The sequence below is a fragment of the Panulirus ornatus genome, chromosome 25 (assembly GCF_036320965.1).
Source record: "Panulirus ornatus isolate Po-2019 chromosome 25, ASM3632096v1, whole genome shotgun sequence".
Taxonomy (NCBI): domain Eukaryota; kingdom Metazoa; phylum Arthropoda; class Malacostraca; order Decapoda; family Palinuridae; genus Panulirus; species Panulirus ornatus.
This window is the reverse complement of record NC_092248.1, coordinates 2,431,445-2,455,764: the sequence shown is the minus strand read 5'-3', so window position 1 is coordinate 2,455,764 and position 24,320 is coordinate 2,431,445. Positions and strand designations below refer to the sequence as shown.

The window sequence follows — 24,320 nt, the reverse complement described above, 5'->3', positions numbered from 1 at the left end:
TTTGCCTTTATGGTTGATGACTGAAATTTACGATACACACGAAGCGCATGCGCTGAATGAATCAAAATTATCATGAATGAAACAGATGCTCTTATGTGGCGAATGAAACATTGTAAATGAAACGTGATACAGGTAAATGAAAAAGAATGTCCCAAAGAGACGAATGAAACTCGATATAAATGAAACGTGAATTAAAATTATGTAAAGGATAATAAATGAAACGTATGGGCTGAAGTGACTCACGAAACGGATAGCAAAGAGATGAAAAGAAACTCAAATTATGAGTTAAATCGACGCCCTGAAATCGTTAATGAAATCCTCACTGACACGTACACTTCAGTGATCATGAACAGCTGACCACGTCTGAAATCTGTAAATGAAACTTGCGCCATAACTCCTTCACTGAAACGTTCACGCTGAAGTGACGAATGAAACGCTACCATAAGAAGAAACACACAGAGTAGAGTCGTGAACGAAACGTAGGTCCTGAAACTTCTGAAAGAAACGAATACCAGAGCAACATTACTGAAACGTGTGTGCGCAGGAGGTCCAGCTGAAACGCCGAGTGTTTCAGCTGGGCGCCAGCTATGCTGTCACGTTTTCTTTGCTGAAGGGTCCTGAAACACCAGCTTGGATCTGTTGCTGAAGTTCTTCAGCTTAATGGGGCATCCCTTCAGCGAGATGATGACCTGCGACTTTCACCTGACCAACGACGGTCAAGGTCAAAGGTCATGAAGTGATACTCAAGGCGTCGTACCGTCGTGCTTAAGCCGTCGTATCGTCGTGTTAAAGGCGTCGTACCGTCGTGCTTAAGTCGTCGTACCGTCGTGCTCAAGGCGTCGTCCCGTCGTGCTCAAGGCGTCGTCCCGTCGTGCTCAAGGCGTCATACCGTCGTGTTCAAGGCGTCGTACTGTCGTGTTCAAGGTGTCGTACTGTCGTGCTTAAGGCGTCGTTCTGTCGTGCTTAAGGCGTCGTACCGTCGTGCTCAAGACGTCGTACCGTCATGCACAAGGCGTCGTACCGTCGCGCTCAAGACGTCGTACCGTCGTGCTCAGGGCGTGGTACCGTCGTGCTCAAGGCGTCGTCCCATCGTACACAGGCGTCGCACAGTCGTGCACAAGGTGTCGTACCGTCGTGGTCAAGGTGTCGTACCGTCATGCTCAAGGTGTCAGACCGTCGTGCTCAAGGTGTCGTACCGTCGTGCCCAAGGCGTCGTACCGTCGTGCTCAAGGTGTCGGACCGTCGTGCACAAGGTGTCGTACCGTCGTGCACAAGGCGTCGTACCGTCGTGCACAAGGCCTCGTACCGTCGTGCTCAAGGTGTCGTACCGTCGTGCTTAAGGCGTCGTACCGTCGTGTTCAAGGCGTCGTACCGTCGTGCACAAGGTGTCGTACCGTCGTGCTTAAGGCGTCGCACCGTCGTGCACAAGGCATCGGACCGTCGTGCTCAAAGCGTCGTCCCGTCGTGCAAAAGGCGTCGTCCCACCGTGCTCCAGGCGTCGTCCCGTCGTGCTCCAGGCGTCGTACCGTCATACACAAGGCGTCGTACCGTCTCCAGGCTCGTACTCGTCTCAAGGCGTCGTACCGTCGTGCTCAGGCTTCGTACCGTCGTGCTCCAAGGAGTCGTACCGTCGTGTCTAGGCGTCGTAACGACAGTGCCCATGTACTCCCTCAAGGAGCTCGCTTGCAAGGTTGTCCAAGTAGTTCCTTAAGGCGATCTCACCAACCTGCACGATATACCTTGGCTCCTGAGGTCTCCTTGAACAGTCGTGTGTAAGGTCGAACGCCTGACTTTAAGTATCTGGTCCCGCCGTCCTAAGTGGTCCCGGCACGGCGCTCGCTCTCCTCTCTCTCTCTCCCCACCCCACGCCCCGCGCCCCCCCCAACGCGCTCAGAGATCGTACCAACGCGCTCAGAGATCGTACCAACGCGCTCAGAGATCGTACCAACGCACTCAAAGATCGTACCAACGCACTCAAAGATCGTACCAACGCACTCAAAGATCGTACCAACGCACTCAAAGATCGTACCAACGCACTCAAAGATCGTACCAACGCACTCAAAGATCGTACCAACGCACTCAAAGATCGTACCAACGCACTCAAAGATCGTACCAACGCGCTCAGAGATCGTACCAACGCGCTCAGAGATCGTACCAACGGGCTCAAAGATCGTACCAACGCGCTCAGAGATCGTACCAACGCGCTCAGAGATCGTACCAACGCGCTCAGAGATCGTACCAACGGGCTCAAAGATCGTACCAACGCGCTCAGAGATCGTACCAACGCGCTCAGAGATCGTACCAACGCGCTCAGAGATCGTACCAACGCGCTCAGAGATCGTACCAACGCGCTCAGAGATCGTACCAACGCACTCAAAGATCGTACCAACGCGCTCAGAGATCGTACCAACGCACTCAAAAATCGTACCAACGCGCTCAGAGATCGTACCAACGGGCTCAAAGATCGTACCAACGCGCTCAGAGATCGTACCAACGCGCTCAGAGATCGTACCAACGCGCTCAGAGATCGTACCAACGCGCTCAGAGATCGTACCAACGCACTCAAAGATCGTACCAACGCACTCAAAGATCGTACCAACGGGCTCAAAGATCGTACCAACGCGCTCAGAGATCGTACCAACGCGCTCAGAGATCGTACCAACGCGCTCAGAGATCGTACCAACGGGCTCAAAGATCGTACCAACGCACTCAAAGATCGTACCAACGAACTCAAAGATCGTACCAACGCACTCAAAGATCGTACCAACGCACTCAAAGATCGTACCAACGCACTCAAAAATCGTACCAACGCACTCAAAAATCGTACCAACGCACTCAAAGATCGTACCAACGCGCTCAAAAATCGTACCAACGCGCTCAAAGATCGTACCAACGCGCTCAGAGATCGTACCAACGCCCTCAAAAATCGTACCAACGCGCTCAGAGATCGTACCAACGCACTCAAAGATCGTACCAACGCGCTCAGAGATCGTACCAACGCGCTCAGAGATCGTACCAACGCCCTCAAAAAATCGTACCAACGCACTCAAAGATCGTACCAACGCGCTCAGAGATCGTACCAACGCACTCAAAGATCGTACCAACGCACTCAAAGATCGTACCAACGCGCTCAGAGATCGTACCAACGGGCTCAAAGATCGTACCAACGCCCTCAAAAAATCGTACCAACGCACTCAAAGATCGTACCAACGCACTCAAAGATCGTACCAACGCGCTCAGAGATCGTACCAACGCACTCAAAGATCGTACCAACGCGCTCAGAGATCGTACCAACGCACTCAAAGATCGTACCAACGCCCTCAAAAATCGTACCAACGCGCTCAAAGATCGTACCAACGCACTCAAAGATCGTACCAACGCGCTCAGAGATCGTACCAACGCGCTCAGAGATCGTACCAACGCGCTCAGAGATCGTACCAACGCGCTCAGAGATCGTACCAACGCGCTCAGAGATCGTACCAACGCACTCAAAGATCGTACCAACGCACTCAAAGATCGTACCAACGCACTCAAAGATCGTACCAACGCGCTCAGAGATCGTACCAACGCGCTCAGAGATCGTACCAACGCACTCAAAGATCGTACCAACGCGCTCAGAGATCGTACCAACGGGCTCAAAGATCGTACCAACGCACTCAAAGATCGTACCAACGCGCTCAGAGATCGTACCAACGCGCTCAGAGATCGTACCAACGCGCTCAGAGATCGTACCAACGCGCTCAGAGATCGTACCAACGCGCTCAGAGATCGTACCAACGCCCTCAAAAAATCGTACCAACGCGCTCAGAGATCGTACCAACGCGCTCAGAGATCGTACCAACGCGCTCAGAGATCGTACCAACGCGCTCAGAGATCGTACCAACGCGCTCAGAGATCGTACCAACGCGCTCAGAGATCGTACCAACGCGCTCAGAGATCGTACCAACGCGCTCAGAGATCGTACCAACGGGCTCAAAGATCGTACCAACGGGCTCAAAGATCGTACCAACGCGCTCAGAGATCGTACCAACGCACTCAAAGATCGTACCAACGCACTCAAAGATCGTACCAACGCGCTCAGAGATCGTACCAACGGGCTCAAAGATCGTACCAACGCGCTCAGAGATCGTACCAACGCACTCAAAGATCGTACCAACGCACTCAAAGATCGTACCAACGCACTCAAAGATCGTACCAACGCACTCAAAGATCGTACCAACGGGCTCAAAGATCGTACCAACGCACTCAAAGATCGTACCAACGCGCTCAGAGATCGTACCAACGCGCTCAGAGATCGTACCAACGGGCTCAAAGATCGTACCAACGCACTCAAAGATCGTACCAACGCGCTCAGAGATCGTACCAACGCGCTCAGAGATCGTACCAACGCACTCAAAGATCGTACCAACGCGCTCAGAGATCGTACCAACGGGCTCAAAGATCGTACCAACGCACTCAAAGATCGTACCAACGCACTCAAAGATCGTACCAACGCACTCAAAGATCGTACCAACGCACTCAAAGATCGTACCAACGCACTCAAAGATCGTACCAACGCGCTCAGAGATCGTACCAACGCGCTCAGAGATCGTACCAACGCACTCAAAGATCGTACCAACGCACTCAAAGATCGTACCAACGCACTCAAAGATCGTACCAACGCACTCAAAGATCGTACCAACGCGCTCAGAGATCGTACCAACGCGCTCAGAGATCGTACCAACGCGCTCAGAGATCGTACCAACGCGCTCAGAGATCGTACCAACGCACTCAAAGATCGTACCAACGCACTCAAAGATCGTACCAACGCACTCAAAGATCGTACCAACGCGCTCAGAGATCGTACCAACGGGCTCAAAGATCGTACCAACGCACTCAAAGATCGTACCAACGCGCTCAGAGATCGTACCAACGCACTCAAAGATCGTACCAACGCGCTCAGAGATCGTACCAACGCGCTCAGAGATCGTACCAACGCACTCAAAGATCGTACCAACGCGCTCAGAGATCGTACCAACGCGCTCAGAGATCGTACCAACGCGCTCAGAGATCGTACCAACGCACTCAAAGATCGTACCAACGCGCTCAGAGATCGTACCAACGCGCTCAGAAATCGTACCAACGCACTCAAAAATCGTACCAACGCACTCAAAGATCGTACCAACGCACTCAAAGATCGTACCAACGCACTCAAAGATCGTACCAACGCCCTCAAAAATCGTACCAACGCGCTCAAAGATCGTACCAACGCGCTCAGAGATCGTACCAACGGGCTCAAAGATCGTACCAACGCGCTCAAAGATCGTACCAACGCCCACAAAAATCGTACCAGCGCCCTCAAAAATAGTACCAACGCGCTCAAAAATCGTACCAACGCGCTCAAAGATCGTACCAACGCACTCAAAGATCGTACCAACGCACTCAAAGATCGTACCAACGCACTCAAAGATCGTACCAACGCGCTCAAAGATCGTACCAACGCACTCAAAAATCGTACCAACGCGCTCAGAGATCGTACCAACGCGCTCAGAGATCGTACCAACGCCCTCAAAAATCGTACCAACGCGCTCAAAAATCGTACCAACGCCCTCAAAGATCGTACCAACGCACTCAAAAATCGTACCAACCGCTAAAAGACGCCCCATTGTACCTGAGGATCGCGCCGTCGATCTCAAGTTGCCAACATCCACAATATCCCAAGAGAGTTCGACCCCACATACACGTACATCGGCCCAACACCACTCCACCAGTTAAAGCCACACCACACCTCCGCCAACCAGAGAGGCAGCGTCGCCCACCGTATCTACACCTAGTGTGGTCACCTCCTCTTACACAGAGGGAGGAGGGGAGTCACCAGTCTTGGCTCTGGTGACCATCCAGCCTCAAGTGACCTCCTATTGGGCCACACGTCCAAGGGTCTGTGATCCCTATCGCGCACCTCAAGCGACGGGCCTAATTACGACGCCTGGGGAGTCTTCGAGGGGCGCCACTCCGCTCCAGCGGCGTATCTCCGCTATCGCCCGGGCCTGCGCCCCTTCCTCTGGTGTGATCGCCCGGGCCTGCGCCTCTCTCTTCCTCTGGTGTGATCGCCTGGGCCTGCGCCTCTTCCCTGGTGTGATCGCCCGTTCCTGCGCCTCTTCCTCTGGTGTGATCGCCCGGGCCTGCGCCTCTCTTTTCCCTGGTGTGATCACCCGGGCCTGCGCCCCTTCCTCTGGTGTGATCGCCCAGGCCTGCGCCCCTCCTCTGGTGTGATTACCCGGGCCTGCGCCTCTTCCTCTGGTGTGCGGTACCTCTGGCAACAGGCCTGTGGACGGGGCGGGTGCTTTTCTGCCCCTGCCTCCCTCACCTCCTCCCGCCCTCACCACGTCCACCGTTCCCTTGATCCGTGATAACGGGGGGGCACCTGGCCCCCCCCCCCCACCGTATCCCCCCATCCCCTCGTCCCAACCAACACAGCGGATACCACCCACCCCCCCACAACCACCATTCGGGAGACACGAAACTCCTTGAACACGAAGGTGGGTCCTTAAGCACAGTAACGAGCCGTCTGAGGGAGGTGGCGTAAACGACGTCTGTGTACTGTGGCGTATGTGACGTCTGTGTGACGTGGCGTATACACCTGAGCAGGTGGCGTAAACCGTCTGGTACGTGGCTATCACGTCTGTGAGTGGCGTAAACACTCTGGACGGGGGCGTATCGACGTCCGAGCAAGGTTTCGTTCACTCTTGTACGGTGGCGTATACGACGTCTGAGCAAGGTGGCGTATACAACGTCTGTGTACGGTGGCGTATGCGACGTCTGAGCACGGTGGCGGTATGCGACGTCCGAGCACGGTGGCGTATGCGACGTCTGAGACTTTTGAGCACGGTGGTACAACCTTTGAGCACAGTGGCACGACCTTTGAGCACAGTGGTACAGCCTTTGACCACAGTGGTACGACCTTTAAACACAATGGTACGACCTTTTTGACCCGGGGTTACGACCTTTGAGAAATTGTGGTACGCCCTTTTGACACAAGGGTTACGCCCTTTTGAGCAAAATTTACGCCCTTTTGACACAATGGAACACCTTTAAAGCCATGGTACCCTTAAACAAAGGAAACGACCTTTAAGAACAATTGTACGCCCCTTTGAGCACAATGGACGCCCCTTTGAGCACAAGGGTACGACCTTTGGCCAATGGTACACCTTTGAGCAAAATAGTACACCTTTGACAAAAGGGTAGCCCTTTAAGCAAAAGGGTACACCTTAGGCAAATGGTACACCTTAGAGCACAATTACAAACCTTTGAGCACAATGATACGACCTTAGAGCACAATGGTACGACCTTAGAGCACAATGGTACCCCTTGAGCACAATGGTCCCCAAACCCCTTTTTGAGCCCCAATAGTACGACCTTTGGAACAGGTACCCTTTGAGCAAAATGGAAACGCCCTTTTGAGCACAGGGGAAACGCCCTTTTTGAGCAAAATTTGGAAACCCCTTTGAGCACTTGGACGCCCTTTAAGCACAAGGGTACGATTTTTTGAATTGGGAAAACGACCTTTGAGCACGGGGGTACAAACCTTTGAGCCATGGTACGCCTTTTGAGCAAAATGGTACGACCTTTAAAACACACGGTACGCCCCTTTGAGCCCCAATGGAACGACCTTAAAGCACGGTGGTACGACCTTTGAGCACAATGGTACAAACCTTAGAGCACAATGGTACCCCTTTTTACACAATTGTACCCCTTTGAGCACAATTGTACGACATTTAACCCACAATGGTACGCCCTTTTGACACAAGGGTCCCCGACCTTTTTGGGGGGGGGGGGGGTTTTACCCTTTTTTGACACAGTGGTAGATTTTTGAGCACAAGGGAAACGACCTTTGAGCACAAGGGGCAACCTTTACAAAAGGGGAACGCCCTTTTGACACGGTGGTACACCTTTGAAACATGGTACCCCTTTTGAGAACAGGTACGACCTTTGACACGGGGGAAACCACCTTTGAGCACATGGTACACCTTTGAGCAGGGGACAAACCTTTGAGCACAATTGTACGCCCTTTAAGCAAAATGGAAACGACCTTTGAGACAAGGGAAACCCCTTTTGACACAGGGGAAACGACCTTTGAGACATTTGGACACCTTTAAGCACAATGTACATTTTTGACCACGGGGTACCCCTTTTAAAGCAAAATGGAAAACGACCTTAACAACAGTGGACGGCCTTTGAGCACAAGGGGACACCTTTAAGAACAGGTACCCCTTTTGAGCACGGTCTACAACCTTTGAGCACAAGGTACAACCTTTAGCACAAGGGAAACCCCTTTTAAGCACTTGTACGACCTTAGGCAAAATTGGTACGACCTTTGAGCACAGTGGTACGACCTTTGAGCACAGTGGTAAGACCTTTAAGCAAAATGTACAACCTTTTCCCCCAAAATTTACACCTTAAAGCACAATGGTACGACCTTAGACAACAGTGGTACGGCCTTTGAGCACAATGGTACGACCTTTGAGAACATGGTACGACCTTTGAGCACGGTCGTACAACCTTTGAGCACAATTGTACGACAGTTAAGCACAATGGTACGACCTTTGAGCACGGTGGTACGACCTTAGAGCACAGTGGTACGACCTTTGAGCACAATGGTACATTAAACAACACAATTCCCGAGAATCAGGGCAAAAAATATGGCAACACTGTCGCGCGCGCCAGGTGATGGCGGGAAACTGTGACGTCATAGACATGCCTCCCTTCCCCGCCATTTTTTAAAAAAACTTTTTAAATGTCCAAGGGTTTTTTCAAAATGTCCTTCACTAAATCTACTATCATTCCCGAGCTTTGGAGTCGCTTAAGAATATTCTCCTTCAGGAGAAGAGGGAGGAAGAGGCAAACAAGACAAAAATAGTGAAGCATTATCTCGACTTAATTTCTGTGGAATCAAAAACAATTGAATGTAAGCACTTTATTCAAATCAATCATTTCCATGTGAAATGCCTCATTTTAGGGACGAAGAGCTTTGTCTACACACTTCCTATATTTAACAAACCTTATAGATACCAACTTTTAAACCCTGCCATTTAAACGCGGACTTTCAACATAAGTTATGCAAACGCGAACTTTAAATCCGTCCATTTGTCTCCGTCATCCGTCAACATACAATTAAAATCCGTCATTCGATCGTACACCTTTTAACTGCCAATATCAGCTAATACTTTTTTAATCTCTCACTTAAAAGTAAACCTTGAAAGTCCTTCATTCATTAATAAAAAGTAATTCGTAATTAAAACGAACTTTAATACCCCCATCAATTTAACGCATACTTTTTAAAAGCAAACCGCCCAAAATTTTAAAATCCCCTCAACTTAACACCTACTATTACAACTGCTGCATTTAATTGAGAAATTTTAACGTCAGCTAATTTAACGGTATCCTTTAACCTCTCTCTTTTCAATGTTAAATCTTACACACTAGTTGTCTGAAACTAAACATAACCTATAAATTCCCTCAATCAAACTCAAGTTTATCAATTCCATTGAACTTCGTCATTGAACGCGAACTTTTTAAACTCCGCCAATGCCACTAATTCCATTTAACCGCGCCGCTCACCCCCAAGACAGCCATTTAAACCCATTCATTCTCTCCCCTTTTAAACTCTGTTTACACCGCGCTCTCATTCATACGTTTGTTGGGTCGTCTCATTGATACTTCATTCATAAAATCTTTTCTCATAATTTACGATGTTTTCTTTCCCTTTTAAGGGCAAGGTTTTAAAATTTCTTTTCGTGGGTGTGTGTGTATATATATATAATATATTAATTAATTAAATATATAAAATATATAATATATAAAATATATATATATTTTCCCTGGGGATAGGGGGGAAAGAATACTTCCCACGTAAATTCCCCGCGGTCGTAGAAGGCGACTAAAAGGGGGGGGAGCGGGGGGCTGGAAATCCTCCCCTCTCGTTTTTTTTTTTTTTTTTTTTTTTTTTTTCCCAAAAAAGGAACAGGAAGGGCCAGGTGAGGTATTTCCCCCAAAGGCCTAGTCCTCTGGTTTTTAACGCTAAAACCCCGCAATTTCGGAAATGCGAATGTTTTGAAAATAGAAAATATATATATATATAAAATATATATAAAAATATAATATATACACCACACACACACACACACACACACACACGCCGTCGATCGCCGTTTCCCGCCTTAGTAAGTTAGCACCAGAAACAGACGAAGAAAGGCAGCATCCCCTCACACTCATTCCCTAGCTGTCATGTGTAATGCACCGAAACCACAGCTCCCTATCCACATCCAGGCCCCACAGACCTTTCCATGGTTTACTCCAAACGCTTCACATGCCCTGGTTCAGTCCACTGACAGCACATCGCCCCCACTATAATCCACATTATTCCAGTTCACTCTATCCCGAGTGCGCCACTCACCCTCCTGCATGTTTAAGCCCCGATCGCTCAAAAATCATGTCCACACCATCCACACGTGTTTAATTTGGTATCCCGCTTCTCCTTATATCTTCCACTTCTGACATATATATATATATATATATATATATATATATATATATATATATATATATATATATATATATATATATATATATATATATATATCGTCGTGTTTTTTAAGCATATACAGTCTCCTCTCTCCCCAGGGAGGGGTACTGCTACTATGTACTCACAAAAGACACGTAACAGACTCATAAGACTCATTTAACTCATAAAACATCTATCGTCTTATCCCTTCCACTGTTACAGACTCCAACGTTACACTGAGTGACCTCAAGTAACACGTATGTCCCGAGGAACTTTTCTCATATAAAACTACGTACAGCCCAGGTTCCTTCTTCCTCATTCGTTAACCCACCATCACCTGTTCGTACTTCACCCAATTCGTGATGGTGTGGGAAGGGGATTGTACACTTGTGGGGCGCCGCCTGGTGTGTGTGTGTGTGTGTGTGTGTGTGTGTGTGTGGTGTGTGTGTGTGTGTGTGTGTGTGTGTGTGTGTGTGTGTGTGTGTGTATGTGAGTGAGTGTGAGTGTGGTGTGTGTGTGTGTGTGAGTGTGTGTGTGTGTGTGTGTGTGTGTGTAAGACTTGTCCATAGGCGAGACCTAAGGGGCGGTGTGAGGGTCATGTCATCTTAAAGATCGCTCCTGCATGGGGGGGAAAGTGTAGGTCGCGTCTCTCCCTCCCTCCTGCATCGTACCTTTTCCGTGGGCCGGCCCTGAGAGAGAGAGAGAGAGAGAGAGAGAGAGAGAGAGAGAGAGAGAGAGAGAGAGAGAGAGAGAGAGAGAGAGAGAGAGAGGCGCGCGCGCGCGCGTGAAGGAGCTTCGTTCTAATTTCCAGTAATGGTCGACCCCATCACCCAAGTTCGAAGACTGTCCTTCAAGAGATGCCTTCTTTCCCGCCCCCCTTTCCCATCTTTCCCGCTCCCCTTTCCCATCTTTCCCGCCCCCCTTTCCCATCTTTCCCGACCCCCTTCCCATCTTTCCCATCCCCTTCCCATCTTTCCCGACCCTTTCCCATCTTTCCCGACCCTTTCCCATCTTTCCCGACCCCTTCCCATCTTTCCCATCCCCTTCCCATCTTTCCCGACCCCCTTCCCATCTTTCCCGTGATCACAGAAGGATGATGAGAGAGAGTAAGAGAGTGAGAGAGAGAGAAAATGAGGAGGTCAAGCGTTGACCAAGAGATTTCATGAAGGAAGGAAAACTTTATGATTATGAAGGAAATTATCTCTCAGGCCGAAGGCGTCCACACACACACACACACACACACACACACACACATACACACACACACACACACACACACACACCACACTCACACTCACGCACACTCACTCACACTCACGCACACACATACACACTCATCCCCTCACACACACACACACACACACCCCTCACACTCACACATACACGACATGAATACCACTTCACACGTGAACCAGTCACGTCACAGGCACGACCAATAACGTCATGGACATGACCAACCACGTCACTGCCACGACCAATCACGTCATGGACATGACCAATCACGTCACGGGCAGTAGACATCACGTCACTGATGGCCCGTTCCATTTTTGCTCTCTCCTTTTGTGACGTCCAACACCTTTTCTCTCTTCCTTCTCTTCTTTCCCTACGCCCTTCCTTCTCCTCCTCCTCCTCCTCCTCCTCCTGTTCCATATGCTCCTGCCCCCCCCCCTGTTCCACAACCCTCCTGCCCCCCCCCCTGTTCCACAACCCTCCTGCCCCCCCTGTTCCACAACCCTCCTGCCCCCCCCCTGTTCCACAACCCTCCTCCTCCTCCTGTTCCACAAGCCTCCTCCCCCCCTGTTCCACAACCCTCCTGCCCCCCCCTGTTCCACAACCCTCCTCCTCCTCCTGTTCCACAAGCCTCCTCCCCCCCTGTTCCACAACCCTCCTGCCCCCCCCTGTTCCACAACCCTCCTGCCCCCCCCCTCTGCTCCACAAGCCTCCTCCCCCCCCTGTTCCAAACCCTACTGCCCCCCCCCCTGTTCCACAACCCTCCTCCCCCCCCCCTGTTCCACAACCCTCCTGCTCCCGTCCCATGTAACAGAGGCTTTAAAACACACCACGTCAACCTTTCCGGGGGTGGAAGCCTTACCACGGCCACCACACAGGTGGCATCGCCAACCATCCATCTGTCACCAGCTGTCACCTGCCTTACCACACCAGCTGCCACCTGCCTCACACCTCCTAGCTGTCACCAGCTGTCATCTGCTTCATACAGCCAGCTGTCACCTGCCTCACACCTCCTAGCTGTCACCAGCTGTCATCTGCTTCATACAGAAAGCTGCCACGTTCCTCACCACACCAGCTGTCACCTGCCTCACAACACCAGCTGTCACCTGCCTCACAACACCAGCTGTCACCTGCCTCACAACACCAGCTGTCACCTGCCTCACAACACCAGCTGTCACCTGCCTCACAACACCAGCTGTCACCAGCCTCACAACACCAGCTGTCACCTGCCTCACAACACCAGCTGTCACCTGCCTCACCACACCAGCTGTCACCAGCCTCACAACACCAGCTGTCACCTGCCTCACAACACCAGCTGTCACCTGCCTCACAACACCAGCTGTCACCAGCCTCACAACACCAGCTGTCACCTGCCTCACAACACCAGCTGTCATCTGCCTCACAACACCAGCTGTCACCTGCCTCACAACACCAGCTGTTACCTGCCTCACAACACCAGCTGTCACCTGCCTAACAACACCAGCTGTCACCTGCCTCACCACACCAGCTGTTACCTGCCTCACAACACCAGCTGTCACCTGCCTCACAACACCAGCTGTCACCTGCCTCACAACACCAGCTGTCATCTGCCTCATCACACTAGCTGTCACCTGCCTCACACCTCCTGGCTCTCACCAGCTGTCATCTGCTTCATACAGCCAGCTGTCACGTTCCTTACAAAACCAGCTGCCACGTTCCTCACCAGCTGTCATTGTCCTCATACCACCGGCTTCCACCTTCCCCCACACCACCTGCTCGTCACCACCTGCTCGTCACCACCTGCTCGTCACCACCTGCTCGTCACCACCTGCTCGTCACCAACCACAAGCGTTACACTTGGGCATCACCAGCTGTCACACACCTAGCCAACATATCGTCACACCTAGCCAACATGTCGTCACACCTAGCCAACATATCGTCACACCTAGCCAACATGTCGTCACACCTAGCCAACATGTCGTCACACCTAGCCAACATGTCGTCACACCTAGCCAACATGTCACACCTAGCCAACATGTCGTCACACCTAGCCAACATGTCGTCACACCTAGCTAACATGTCACACCTAGCCAACATGTCGTCACACCTAGCCACACGTCGTCACATCTAGCTAACATGTCGTCATACCTAGCCAACACGTCGTCACACCTAGCTAACATGTCGTCACACCTAGGCAACATGTCGTCACACCTAGCCAACAAGTCGTCACACCTAGCCAACATGTCGTCACACCTAGCCAACATGTCGTCACACCTAGCCAACATGTCGTCGCACCTAGCCAACATGTCGTCACACCTAGCCAACATGTCGTCACACCTAGCCAACATGTCGTCACACCTAGCCAACATGTCGTCACACCTAGCCAACATGTCGTCACACCTAGCCAACAGTCGTCACACCTAGCTAACATGTCGTCACACCTAGCCAACATGTCGTCACACCTAGCCAACATGTCGTCACACCTAGCCAACATGTCGTCACACCTAGCCAACATGTCGTCACACCTAGCCACACGTCGTCACATCTAGCTAACATGTCGTCATACCTAGCCAACACGTCGTCACACCTAGCTAACATGTCGTCACACCTAGCCAACATGTCGTCACACCTAGCAACATGTCGTCACACCTAGCCAACATGTCGTCACACCTAGCCAACATGTCGTCACACCTAGCCAACATGTCGTCACACCTAGCCAACATGTCGTCACACCTAGCCAACATGTCGTCACACCTAGCCAACATGTCGTCACACCTAGCCAACACGTCGTCACACCTAGCCAACATGTCGTCACACCTAGCCAACATGTCGTCACACCTAGCCAACATGTCGTCACACCTAGCCAACATGTCGTCACACCTAGCCAACATGTCGTCACACCTAGCCAACATGTCGTCACACACCTAGCCAACATGTCGTCACACCTAGCTAACATGTCGTCACACCTAGCCAACATGTCGTCACACCTAGCTAACATGTCGTCACAACCTAGCTAACATGTCGTCACACCCTAGCTAACATGTCGTCACACCTAGCCAACATGTCGTCACACACCTAGCCAACATGTCGTCACACCTAGCCAACATGTCGTCACACACCTAGCCAACATGTCGTCACACCTAGCTGACATGTCGTCACACCTAGCCAACATGTCGTCACACACCTAGCTAACATGTCGTCACACCTAACCAACATGTCGTCACACACCTAGCTAACATGTCGTCACACCTAGCCAACATGTCGTCACACACCTAGCCAACATGTCGTCACACCTAGCCGACGTCTACGTCACACCTAGCCGTCATACCTCTAGGACGAATCAACGGGACAAAATAATCGTACAAAATATTATGCAAATATTATGCAAATGAGGAATATGATGATAATGGCCAGCTTGGACGAGTCAACAATGGTCATAAACACAACGATTCCGATATAATGACCCCACTAGTTTATGTAGTGGTGAGGGGTTTGTGTGGTGGTGAGGAGTTTGGGTAGTGGTGAGGGGTTTGTGTGGTGGTGAGGAGTTTGTGTGGTGGTGAGGAGTCTGTGTGGTGGTGAGGAGTTTGTGTGGTGGTGAGGAGTTTGTGTAGTGGTGAGGAGTTTGTGTGGTGGTGAGGAGTTTGTGTAGTGGTGAGGAGTTTGTGTAGTGGTGAGGAGTTTGTGTAATGGTGAGGAGTTTGTGAGTGGTGAGGAGTTTGTTGAGGTGAGGGTTTGTGTAGTGTGAGGTTTTGTGTAGTGGTGAGGAGTTTGAGTGTGGTGAGGAGTTTGTGTAGTTTGTGTAGTGGTGAGGAGTTTGTGTAGTGGTGAGGAGTTTGTGTAGTGGTGAGGAGTTTGTGTAGTGGTGAGGAGTTTGTGTAGTGGTGAGGAGTTTGTGTGGTGGTGAGGAGTTTGTGTAGTGGTGAGGAGTTTGTGTAGTGGTGAGGAGTTTGTGTGGTGGTGAGGAGTTTGTGTGGTGGTGAGGAGTTTGTGTGGTGGTGAGGAGTTTGTGTAGTGGTGAGGAGTTTGTGTGGTGGTGAGGAGTTTGTGTAGTGGTGAGGAGTTTGTGTGGTGGTGAGGAGTTTGGGTAGTGGTGAGGAGTTTGTGTAGTGGTGAGGAGTTTGTGTGGTGGTGAGGAGTTTGTGTAGTGGTGAGGAGTTTGTGTAGTGGTGAGGAGTTTGTGTGGTGGTGAGGAGTTTGTGTAGTGGTGAGGAGTTTGTGTAGTGGTGAGGAGTTTGTGTAGTGGTGAGGAGTTTGTGTAGTGGTGAGGAGTTTGTGTAGTGGTGAGGAGTTTGTGTAGTGGTGAGGAGTTTGTGTAGTGGTGAGGAGTTTGTGTAGTGGTGAGGAGTTTGTGTGGTGGTGAGGAGTTTGTGTAGTGGTGAGGAGTTTGTGTAGTGGTGAGGAGTTTGTGTAGTGGTGAGGAGTTTGTGTAGTGGTGAGGAGTTTGTGTAGTGGTGAGGAGTTTGTGTGGTGGTGAGGAGTTTATGTAGTGGTGAGGAGTTTGTGTAGTGGTGAGGAGTTTATGTAGTGGTGAGAAGTTTGTGTAGTGGTGAGGAGTTTGTGTAGTGGTGAGGAGTTTGTGTAGTGGTGAGGAGTTTGTGTAGTGGTGAGGAGTTTATGTGGTGGTGAGGAGTTTGTGTAGTGGTGAGGAGTTTGTGTGGTGGTGAGGAGTTTGTGTGGTGGTGAGGAGTTTGTGTAGTGGTGAGGAGTTTGTGTGGTGGTGAGGAGTTTGTGTGGTGGTGAGGAGTTTGTGTAGTGGTGAGGAGTTTGTGTGGTGGTGAGGAGTTTGTGTAGTGGTGAGGAGTTTGTGTGGTGGTGAGGAGTTTATGTCGTGGTGAGGAGTTTAAGTAGTTGTGAGGAGTTTATGTCGTGGTGAAGGGTTTACGTAGTGGTGGAGAGTTTATGTAGCGGTGAGGAGTTTGTGTAGTGGTGAGAAGTTTGTGTAGTGGTGAGGAGTTTGTGTAGTGGTGAGGAGTTTGTGTAGTGGTGAGGAGTTTGTGTAGTGGTGAGGAGTTTGTGTAGTGGTGTGGAGTTTATGTAGTGATGAGGAGTTTATGTAGTGGTGAGGAGTTTAAGTAGTGGCGAGGAGTTTAAGTAGTGGTGAGGCGTTTATGTCGTGGTTGGTGAGGAGTTTATGTAGTGGTGAGGAGTTTGTGTAGTGGTGAGGAGTTTATGTAGTGGTGAGGAGTTTGTGTAGCGGTGAGCAGTTTATGTAGTGGTGAAGACGGTGTAACAAGCTAGGGTGACCTTACACACTGCGGATGGCCAAGGTTGATGGGGTGGAAGTAAGGGGGTGAATGGGAGGGATGGGGATGGTGGGATGGGTGTTGTGAAGGATGATGATTGCCTGGGTGGGGGATGGGTGGATGGAATGGGAGGTAGCTGGTAAATGGGTGGACTGGGTGTAGTAGATGGCAGAATTGCAGCGTGGTAGATGGTCCAAGATATAAAGAAAGGTAGGAGAGATGATGAAGGTGGATGGATGAAGTTGGTAGAATAGTAGACAGATGGCTAGAGTTGGTAGGATAGTAAACAGATGGCTAGAGTTGGTAGGATAGTAAACAGATGGCTAGTGTTGGCAGAATAGTAAACAGATGGCTAGAGTTGGTAGGATAGTAAACAGATGGCTAGTGTTGGTTGGATAGTAGACAGATGGCTAGAGTTGGTAGGATAGTAAACAGATGGCTAGAGTTGGTAGGATAGTAGACAGATGGCTAGTGTTGGTAGGATAGTAAACAGATGGCTAGAGTTGGTAGGATAGTAGACAGATGGCTAGCGTTGGTAGGAAAGAAGACAGATGGCTAGCGTTGGTAGGATAGTAGATAAGATGGCTAGAGTTGGTAGGATAGAAGACAGATGGCTAGCGTTGGTAGAATAGTAGACAGATGGCTAGAGTTGGTAGGATAGTAAACAGATGGCTAGAGTTGGTAGGATAGTAGACAGATGGCTAGACTTGATAGTAGATAAGATGGCTAGAGCTGATGGGACGGGGAACAGATGGCTCCATGGCTGACCCAGGGTTAAGTGGGACGGGAGAAGACAGATGACACACTCCATAGCCAGAGTTGGTGATGCTATCATTAGCACTACCCGCTGCCTATGGTACTACTGCTACCGCTGGCAGCACGGCTACCATTTGTAACACTGGCCACCACTGGCATAACACAAGCCATATCCCCAATAAACAGTACACATGTTCCAGAAATGAGACGAGAGTTTACCGTTAAAAAAAAAGGTATATTGAACAGTCATAGTAACAGAGACACCAACAGTACTTGTCGTAATTACAGTAAAAAGAAAATATATATAGAGAGAAGGGGGTAAAACAGACACAGAACATAAGGATTGTAATTACTTGAACGTCTCTGTTAAGCTGTTGGGCCCCGCCCCGCCCCTCTACCAGTTTGATGAAGGTCCCAGTCATTTGCTCAAAACCAACACCATCCCCCTGTCAGCCGCCCCCAGGGGTTGGACAACCCTCCTGACGGAGGAGCGTTGAAGTGAAGGCTGGAACCATCTCAGCTGACACCACCTGCGTCAGTAGATGGTATGTAGCCACCTGACGCCCCAGGGCTGGCTCGTGGCCTCCACTTCTCTACAAGCAAGGTGAAGAGGAAGCCCTGTGAGGGCAGACGTGTGGAGGGGCTTCCCCGACGTGTTATGCAGTACACACACACACACACACACACACACACACACACACACACACACACACACACACTACACTGGCGAAAAGTTATACATAACACTTCACGAATTTTCGATCATTTCATTCACAACCTGGGCCTCGTCACACTTCATTCAATCCTTCATTCACATGTGTCCCCTCACACACTCCATTCACTTCATGTCGCCTCGCTTCATTCACTTCGTGTCGCCACACTTCATTCAACGATTCATTCACTCGCGTCGTCCTGCTTGCTTCAATCAAAAAATTTCATTCAGTAAATTTGATCTCATTAATTAATTCCACAATCACCTCAAACTTATATCTAAATGAATTCAAAACTTCAGTGACGAGATGAGAGATCGCCTTTCAAAACGCGACTTTCATTTCCTTCATCCCTTCTCTTCTTTCACTTCCTCCCTCCCTTGCTTTCACGACCGCACACTATCTCATTAATTACGTAATTACGAAAAACGGGAGGAGGAGAGGGGGGGGGGGCCGTAATGGTCATTAGGCTAACAGTCCCTATAGAATATCATGTACAAAACGGACCAATGACATGTTGCTTATATTAACCAAAACTTAAATCACTTCATCATATATTCCTCTATTATAACATTTGATGATATTTCTCGTTAATCACCAAAGGTAAATGATTTAGATGGCTTATATAAACCCCACCACCACCACCTCCTCCTCCTCACCACACACCCTACGTAAGTGCCTCCCTAACCTAACCTAACCTAACTAACCTAACCTAACCTAACCTAACCTAACCTACCTAACCTAACTAACCTAACCTAACCTTAACTAACTAACCTAACCTAACCTAACTAACCTAACCTAACCTAACCTAACCTAACTAACCTAACCTAACCTAACCTACCTAACCTAACCTAACCTAACCTAACCTAACCTAACTAACCTAACCTAACCTAACCTAACTAAACTAACCTAACCTAACCTAACCTAACTAACCTAACTAACCTAACCTAACTAACCTAACTAACCTAACCTAACCTAACCTAACTAACCTAACCTAACCTAACCTTCATGTAAAGCACTTCCTCACGCAGCTCAGCGCCAGGGAACATATCATCACACACACACACACACCTGATATTCACCTGAACCCTGATATTTGAATATTTTCAGTTCACTTATTCGTCACGTTCATCATTACGAAGATATACAGCGAAGTCATTACGAAGATATACAGCGAAGCATGATTGTACGACCGTGATGGTGCGTGAGAGAGTGAACAATCGTTTCGCTAGTCCACACTTAATGCAGTTCACTAGACAGATACAGATAAATAGATAGAGACAGATAGATAGATAGATAGATACAGATAGACAGAGAGACATAGATAGATAGAAAGATAGATGATAGATAGACAGATGATAGACAGATAAACCGACAAAGTGATAGACATAGATAGACACAGAGATAGATTGATATATGGGCAGATACACAGATAGATAGACAGATGGACAGGTAGATAGACAGATAGATATTAACTTGGGCCCGAGTGGTGTGCAGGGAAGGAGGGCCAGCACTGGTGCCCTTACAACATCCTTCAAGACCAACGTACTTTTCCCCCAGATTCTGGGGGTATGTTGTGTACCCCCCCAGATTATGGGGGTCCGTGGCAGAACCAAAGACTCATAAACACTTACCACTAACTTAGGGATGATGGAGGGGAGGGGGGTGTTGTTATATAACTTTGGGGGGAGGAGAGGAGGAAGGGGATGTTATATAACACTACCGGACTCTACCCGCATGGGGAAACAAGGTCATCTTGGGCAGGTGAATCCCTGGTTACCTAGTAAGTGAGAGGAGGTAGTAACCACCAGGTCACCTCGTAACTGTGGTAGGGTTACAAGGGCACTAGTGACCCACAGATGGGCTGGCAAGTGATACATGCTGGTCACCTTATACTTGACAATCAACGGGGGTCACAGGTCAGGTTGGGAGAGGTCAGGTCACTTACCAAGAGCCAAGGGGACAAGGTACTAGAAGGTCATCTGGCAAGAAACAGAGTTGACCATAAGGTCAGGATAACAAGGAACTCACGGACCACCAAGTTAAGCTTGCTACAGACTTGACAGAAAGGGAAACCAAAGCATAAGCTGGAAAGGAGAATGAGAGACGAAGCCGCCACTGGTATAATAACGATTCACAATTATGCCCGACACAACCAGGTACCTACAACACACGTCCGTCACAACCAGGTACCTACAACACACGTCCGTCACAACCAGGTACCTACAACACACGTCCGTCACAACCAGGTACCTACAACACACGTCCGTCACAACCAGGTACCTACAACACACGTCCGTCACAACCAGGTATCTTCAACACACGTCCGTCACAACCAGAGATCCACAACACACGTCCGTCACAACCAGGGATCCACAACACACGTCCGTCACAACTAGGGACCTACAACACACGTCCGTCACAACCAGGTATCTTCAACACACGTCCGTCACAACCAGGGATCCACAACACACGTCCGTCACAACCAGGGATCCACAACAGACATTCGTGAAAAATACAAGGTACCTACAACACACGTCCGTCACAACCAGGTACCTACAACACACGTCCCTCACAACCAGGTATCTTCAACACACGTCCGTCACAACCAGGGACCTACAACACACGTCCGTCACAACCAGGGACCTACAACACACGTCCGTCACAACCAGGGACCTACAACACACGTCCGTCACAACCAGGAACCTACAACACACGTTCGTCATAACCAGGTATCTATAACCACATCCATCACTAGGTATGTACCTACACGTCCGTAATAACCAGGTACCTACAACATAGGAGCTGATACCTGGCGTATCAGGATCATATACAACTCCAGAGGTCAAGCAGTGTCCTGGTGAGGTGTTGTGTGTGTGTTATAACCCCCCCGCCCCACGACTTCATGAAACCACAAAGCGTTCACATGCCAGAGACCTCTTCCTACACCTCATGATCACTCTACATGTGACACATACACAGTGAGAGGGTATATGTGGGTCTTAGAATTTACCTTAGAGTATCTTCATAGCCCCTGGCAACTTCAGCAGCAGCAGGAACTGGGCCAAAAGCCCAGAACAACCAGTTAACAATCACCTTGAACAGGAACGAGTTCATTCGAGACTTTCATTTCCTTCATCCCTCTCTGTTTTCATTCCCTCCCTCCCTCCCTCCCTCTCTCTCAACTACCTACGACATCATATTTAGTCGAGCCATAACGAACCCTCTCTTGTTTACGTAGACAGAAGAGCGTCTTTAAGGTGATTGGATTGACGGTGTCTATACAGTGCAGACGACCATATGACAATCGTCCTTCTATCAAAGGAGTTTAACTCTTCATAACAACGTCTGATAATATTCCTTGTAAACGATCACAAATGTGATCTAGAAGGTTATTACGAACAGCCGATCGCAAGACCATTCTTGCATTCACATGGGTCTCGAGCCATTGTGAGTTTTCTTAACCGAGTAAAAAAAGAAAAAAAAAACGGAGCGAGGACCATCTTCAGGCCTCCAGTGGCGCCCTCAGAACCTCCTATACTGGCCCCGGAGACTGAACGGTAAGTAGGATTTTCCAAGACGTTCTTAAACCTCCTCCTGGTCGTTCCTCACTCCTTCACTCACCTCAGTTGACAAGCTCAGACCTAACTCACAAGGCCAGCTGAGGTCGCTGCACACACACACACACACACACACACACACACACACACAATAAATTCCTTTTTACTTTATTTTCCCGCCCTAGAAACCCTTCTATTCAGTTCCCGCAGCTCCCAGGAAGGTGTCCACGGCCACCGTGCGGGACACATCCAGGTGCACGGTGAAGTATATTTCTGCGTGAACGAAATGAAGTACATTTACGAAGTATGAGTCTTCATTGTGTAACTAACATCTTGGGTGAGGTGGATCCTGTGTTATGCTGACTCTTTGTATAATGTCCATAACGCAACGAAGAAAGTGTCACTCGTACATTCCTAGGGAGAGTAGTTTTAGATGGAAGAAGATCGGGAAGAGAGGACACTGCCCGTGGACCTCGTGTGTCTCGTAGAAGGCAACTAAGATGGGCGGGAACAAGGGAGCTGGAAATGCTCCCTCCTCCTGTGGTATCACTTTCCAAACGAAGAACAAGACGAAACAGTCAACCAGGAATTAAAGCCTTCAGGTTCTGACGCTACTTCGCTCAATAATCAAGATGGTAAATTTAACCACTACGACCAAAATCAAATAATAATAATAATAATAATAATAATAATAATAATAATAATAATATTAACTTACTAATTAAAATATAAAAATCAAACATAAGCTATTGTTTTTGTACAAGCTTTTTTTTTGCAAAGGAAATACTGAAAATACACATTTACGTTCTATGAAATAATCATTTGATACTCACCAATGTCTATTTTCCTTAAGCGTGGGGGCGTGGGCGAGTTACCAGAGAGCGTGGGCGCGTAGGGCGTCTCAGCTACGCCTTAGGGTTTCACAGACGACTTATCACAGCGATGACACCTCCTCCTGGTGTAGCAGTAGGCTTGATCAAGGACCCATGTATGAACCAATAGTCTGAGAAGCCAATCTCTTTCAAACCACCACTAATTCATCTCCATAAACAACAGATGCTAATTACTTCTTCAGCTCTTCTTACTGAGCGCGTGACGCGATGAAGATGACCCCCTTCGTTAACTGTTCACGTGAGATCCATGGTGGACAAGGGCGTCGTCATCAAGGGCGCACCAGCCGGGCTCACTCTACTACCCCAACATTGCTCACGCTGGCGTCTCATCTTGGCGCTCCTCCGCACACGAACTTCATCACTTCCTGAAGGTGCAACTTTGGGCCACGGGGGAGATAAATGCACCTGCTCCTTCCCCAAGTTCGACACTGGTCAACACTATAAGATTCAATATTCCAGAACGAATCAGTGTTACGTAATGAGGGAAAACTATGTGATCTTCTTGTGCCCAACTTTTCTTAACGTGAAGATTTTAATGCCTAATTATGACATGTTATCAGATGTATTGATGATAATGTATCTTCCACTTTCAGTCGTTAAATCCATGTGATTGTTAATGTTCGACATCGTGTCCATTGTAAAACTTTGGCCGCTGTCGAAATTAAAAGAAATGTAAGACCACCACAGACTGTAAAGTGCCAAGGGAAGTAAGGGTTACTACAGCAGAAGTGGACGTAAGAGCAGATAACAGTTATGAATCATCATACAGTAAGAGAAAGGGTGAAACGTGGTAAAGGTGGCACCGTGAGTTAGAGCGGAGCGTCTCGCCCTCCTCACGCAACAAGCACCACACGAAGACTGTGTGAGTCAGGGAGGAGGGCACGGCTCTCGCCCACCCCCTCTCCATGCCAAGTGTCACCAGAGACCACGAAAAAAAAAAAGTATATATATCTATGTATACACCCACTTAGGAAAATCTGTAGCCCACTAGCTTTCCCAGTTACCATATAGAATAATTTCCCCCGTCTTCATATTCTGCAGTGGGCAGCCATGTCTATATATCCTAGAGAGTTCCTGGTGTCATCCAAATTTGCCGAACCTCTTAGCAACACACTTCTTAAATCTTGCCCTCGCCAAACTCACTCATCGAGATTATAATGACCTCTTCCTGTTTTTCTCATCTCTATCATTGCCGTATTTTGATCCCGGGGGAGGAGGGGAACCACTGTAACTTTTGAAAACGGTCACCCAGTATACGTTAACTTCTGAAGCTGGTGGAGGACGTACTGATAGAGGCTTGCGGCAGCTCGTAATTTGCTACCGTTGTCGAGGTAGTGGCAGTAGGGGTACAACACTGTCTCTTGCCAAAGAACTTCTCACGCCAAAGGAGTCTGCATTTCCCTGAT

General features: G+C 49.2%; 1 protein-coding gene across 1 annotated transcript in view; it reads right to left on the bottom strand.

The window, feature by feature from the left end:
• The window catches only part of LOC139757168 (neuronal acetylcholine receptor subunit alpha-10-like), a 271,009-nt gene extending 247,255 nt beyond the window's left edge, over positions 1-23,754 (bottom strand). The window contains exon 1 of the mRNA XM_071677286.1: positions 22,855-23,754. The gene's annotated coding sequence lies outside the window, so the exon portion shown is untranslated. The remainder of the gene's footprint in view (positions 1-22,854) is intronic.
• Positions 23,755-24,320: the final 566 nt, after the last annotated feature.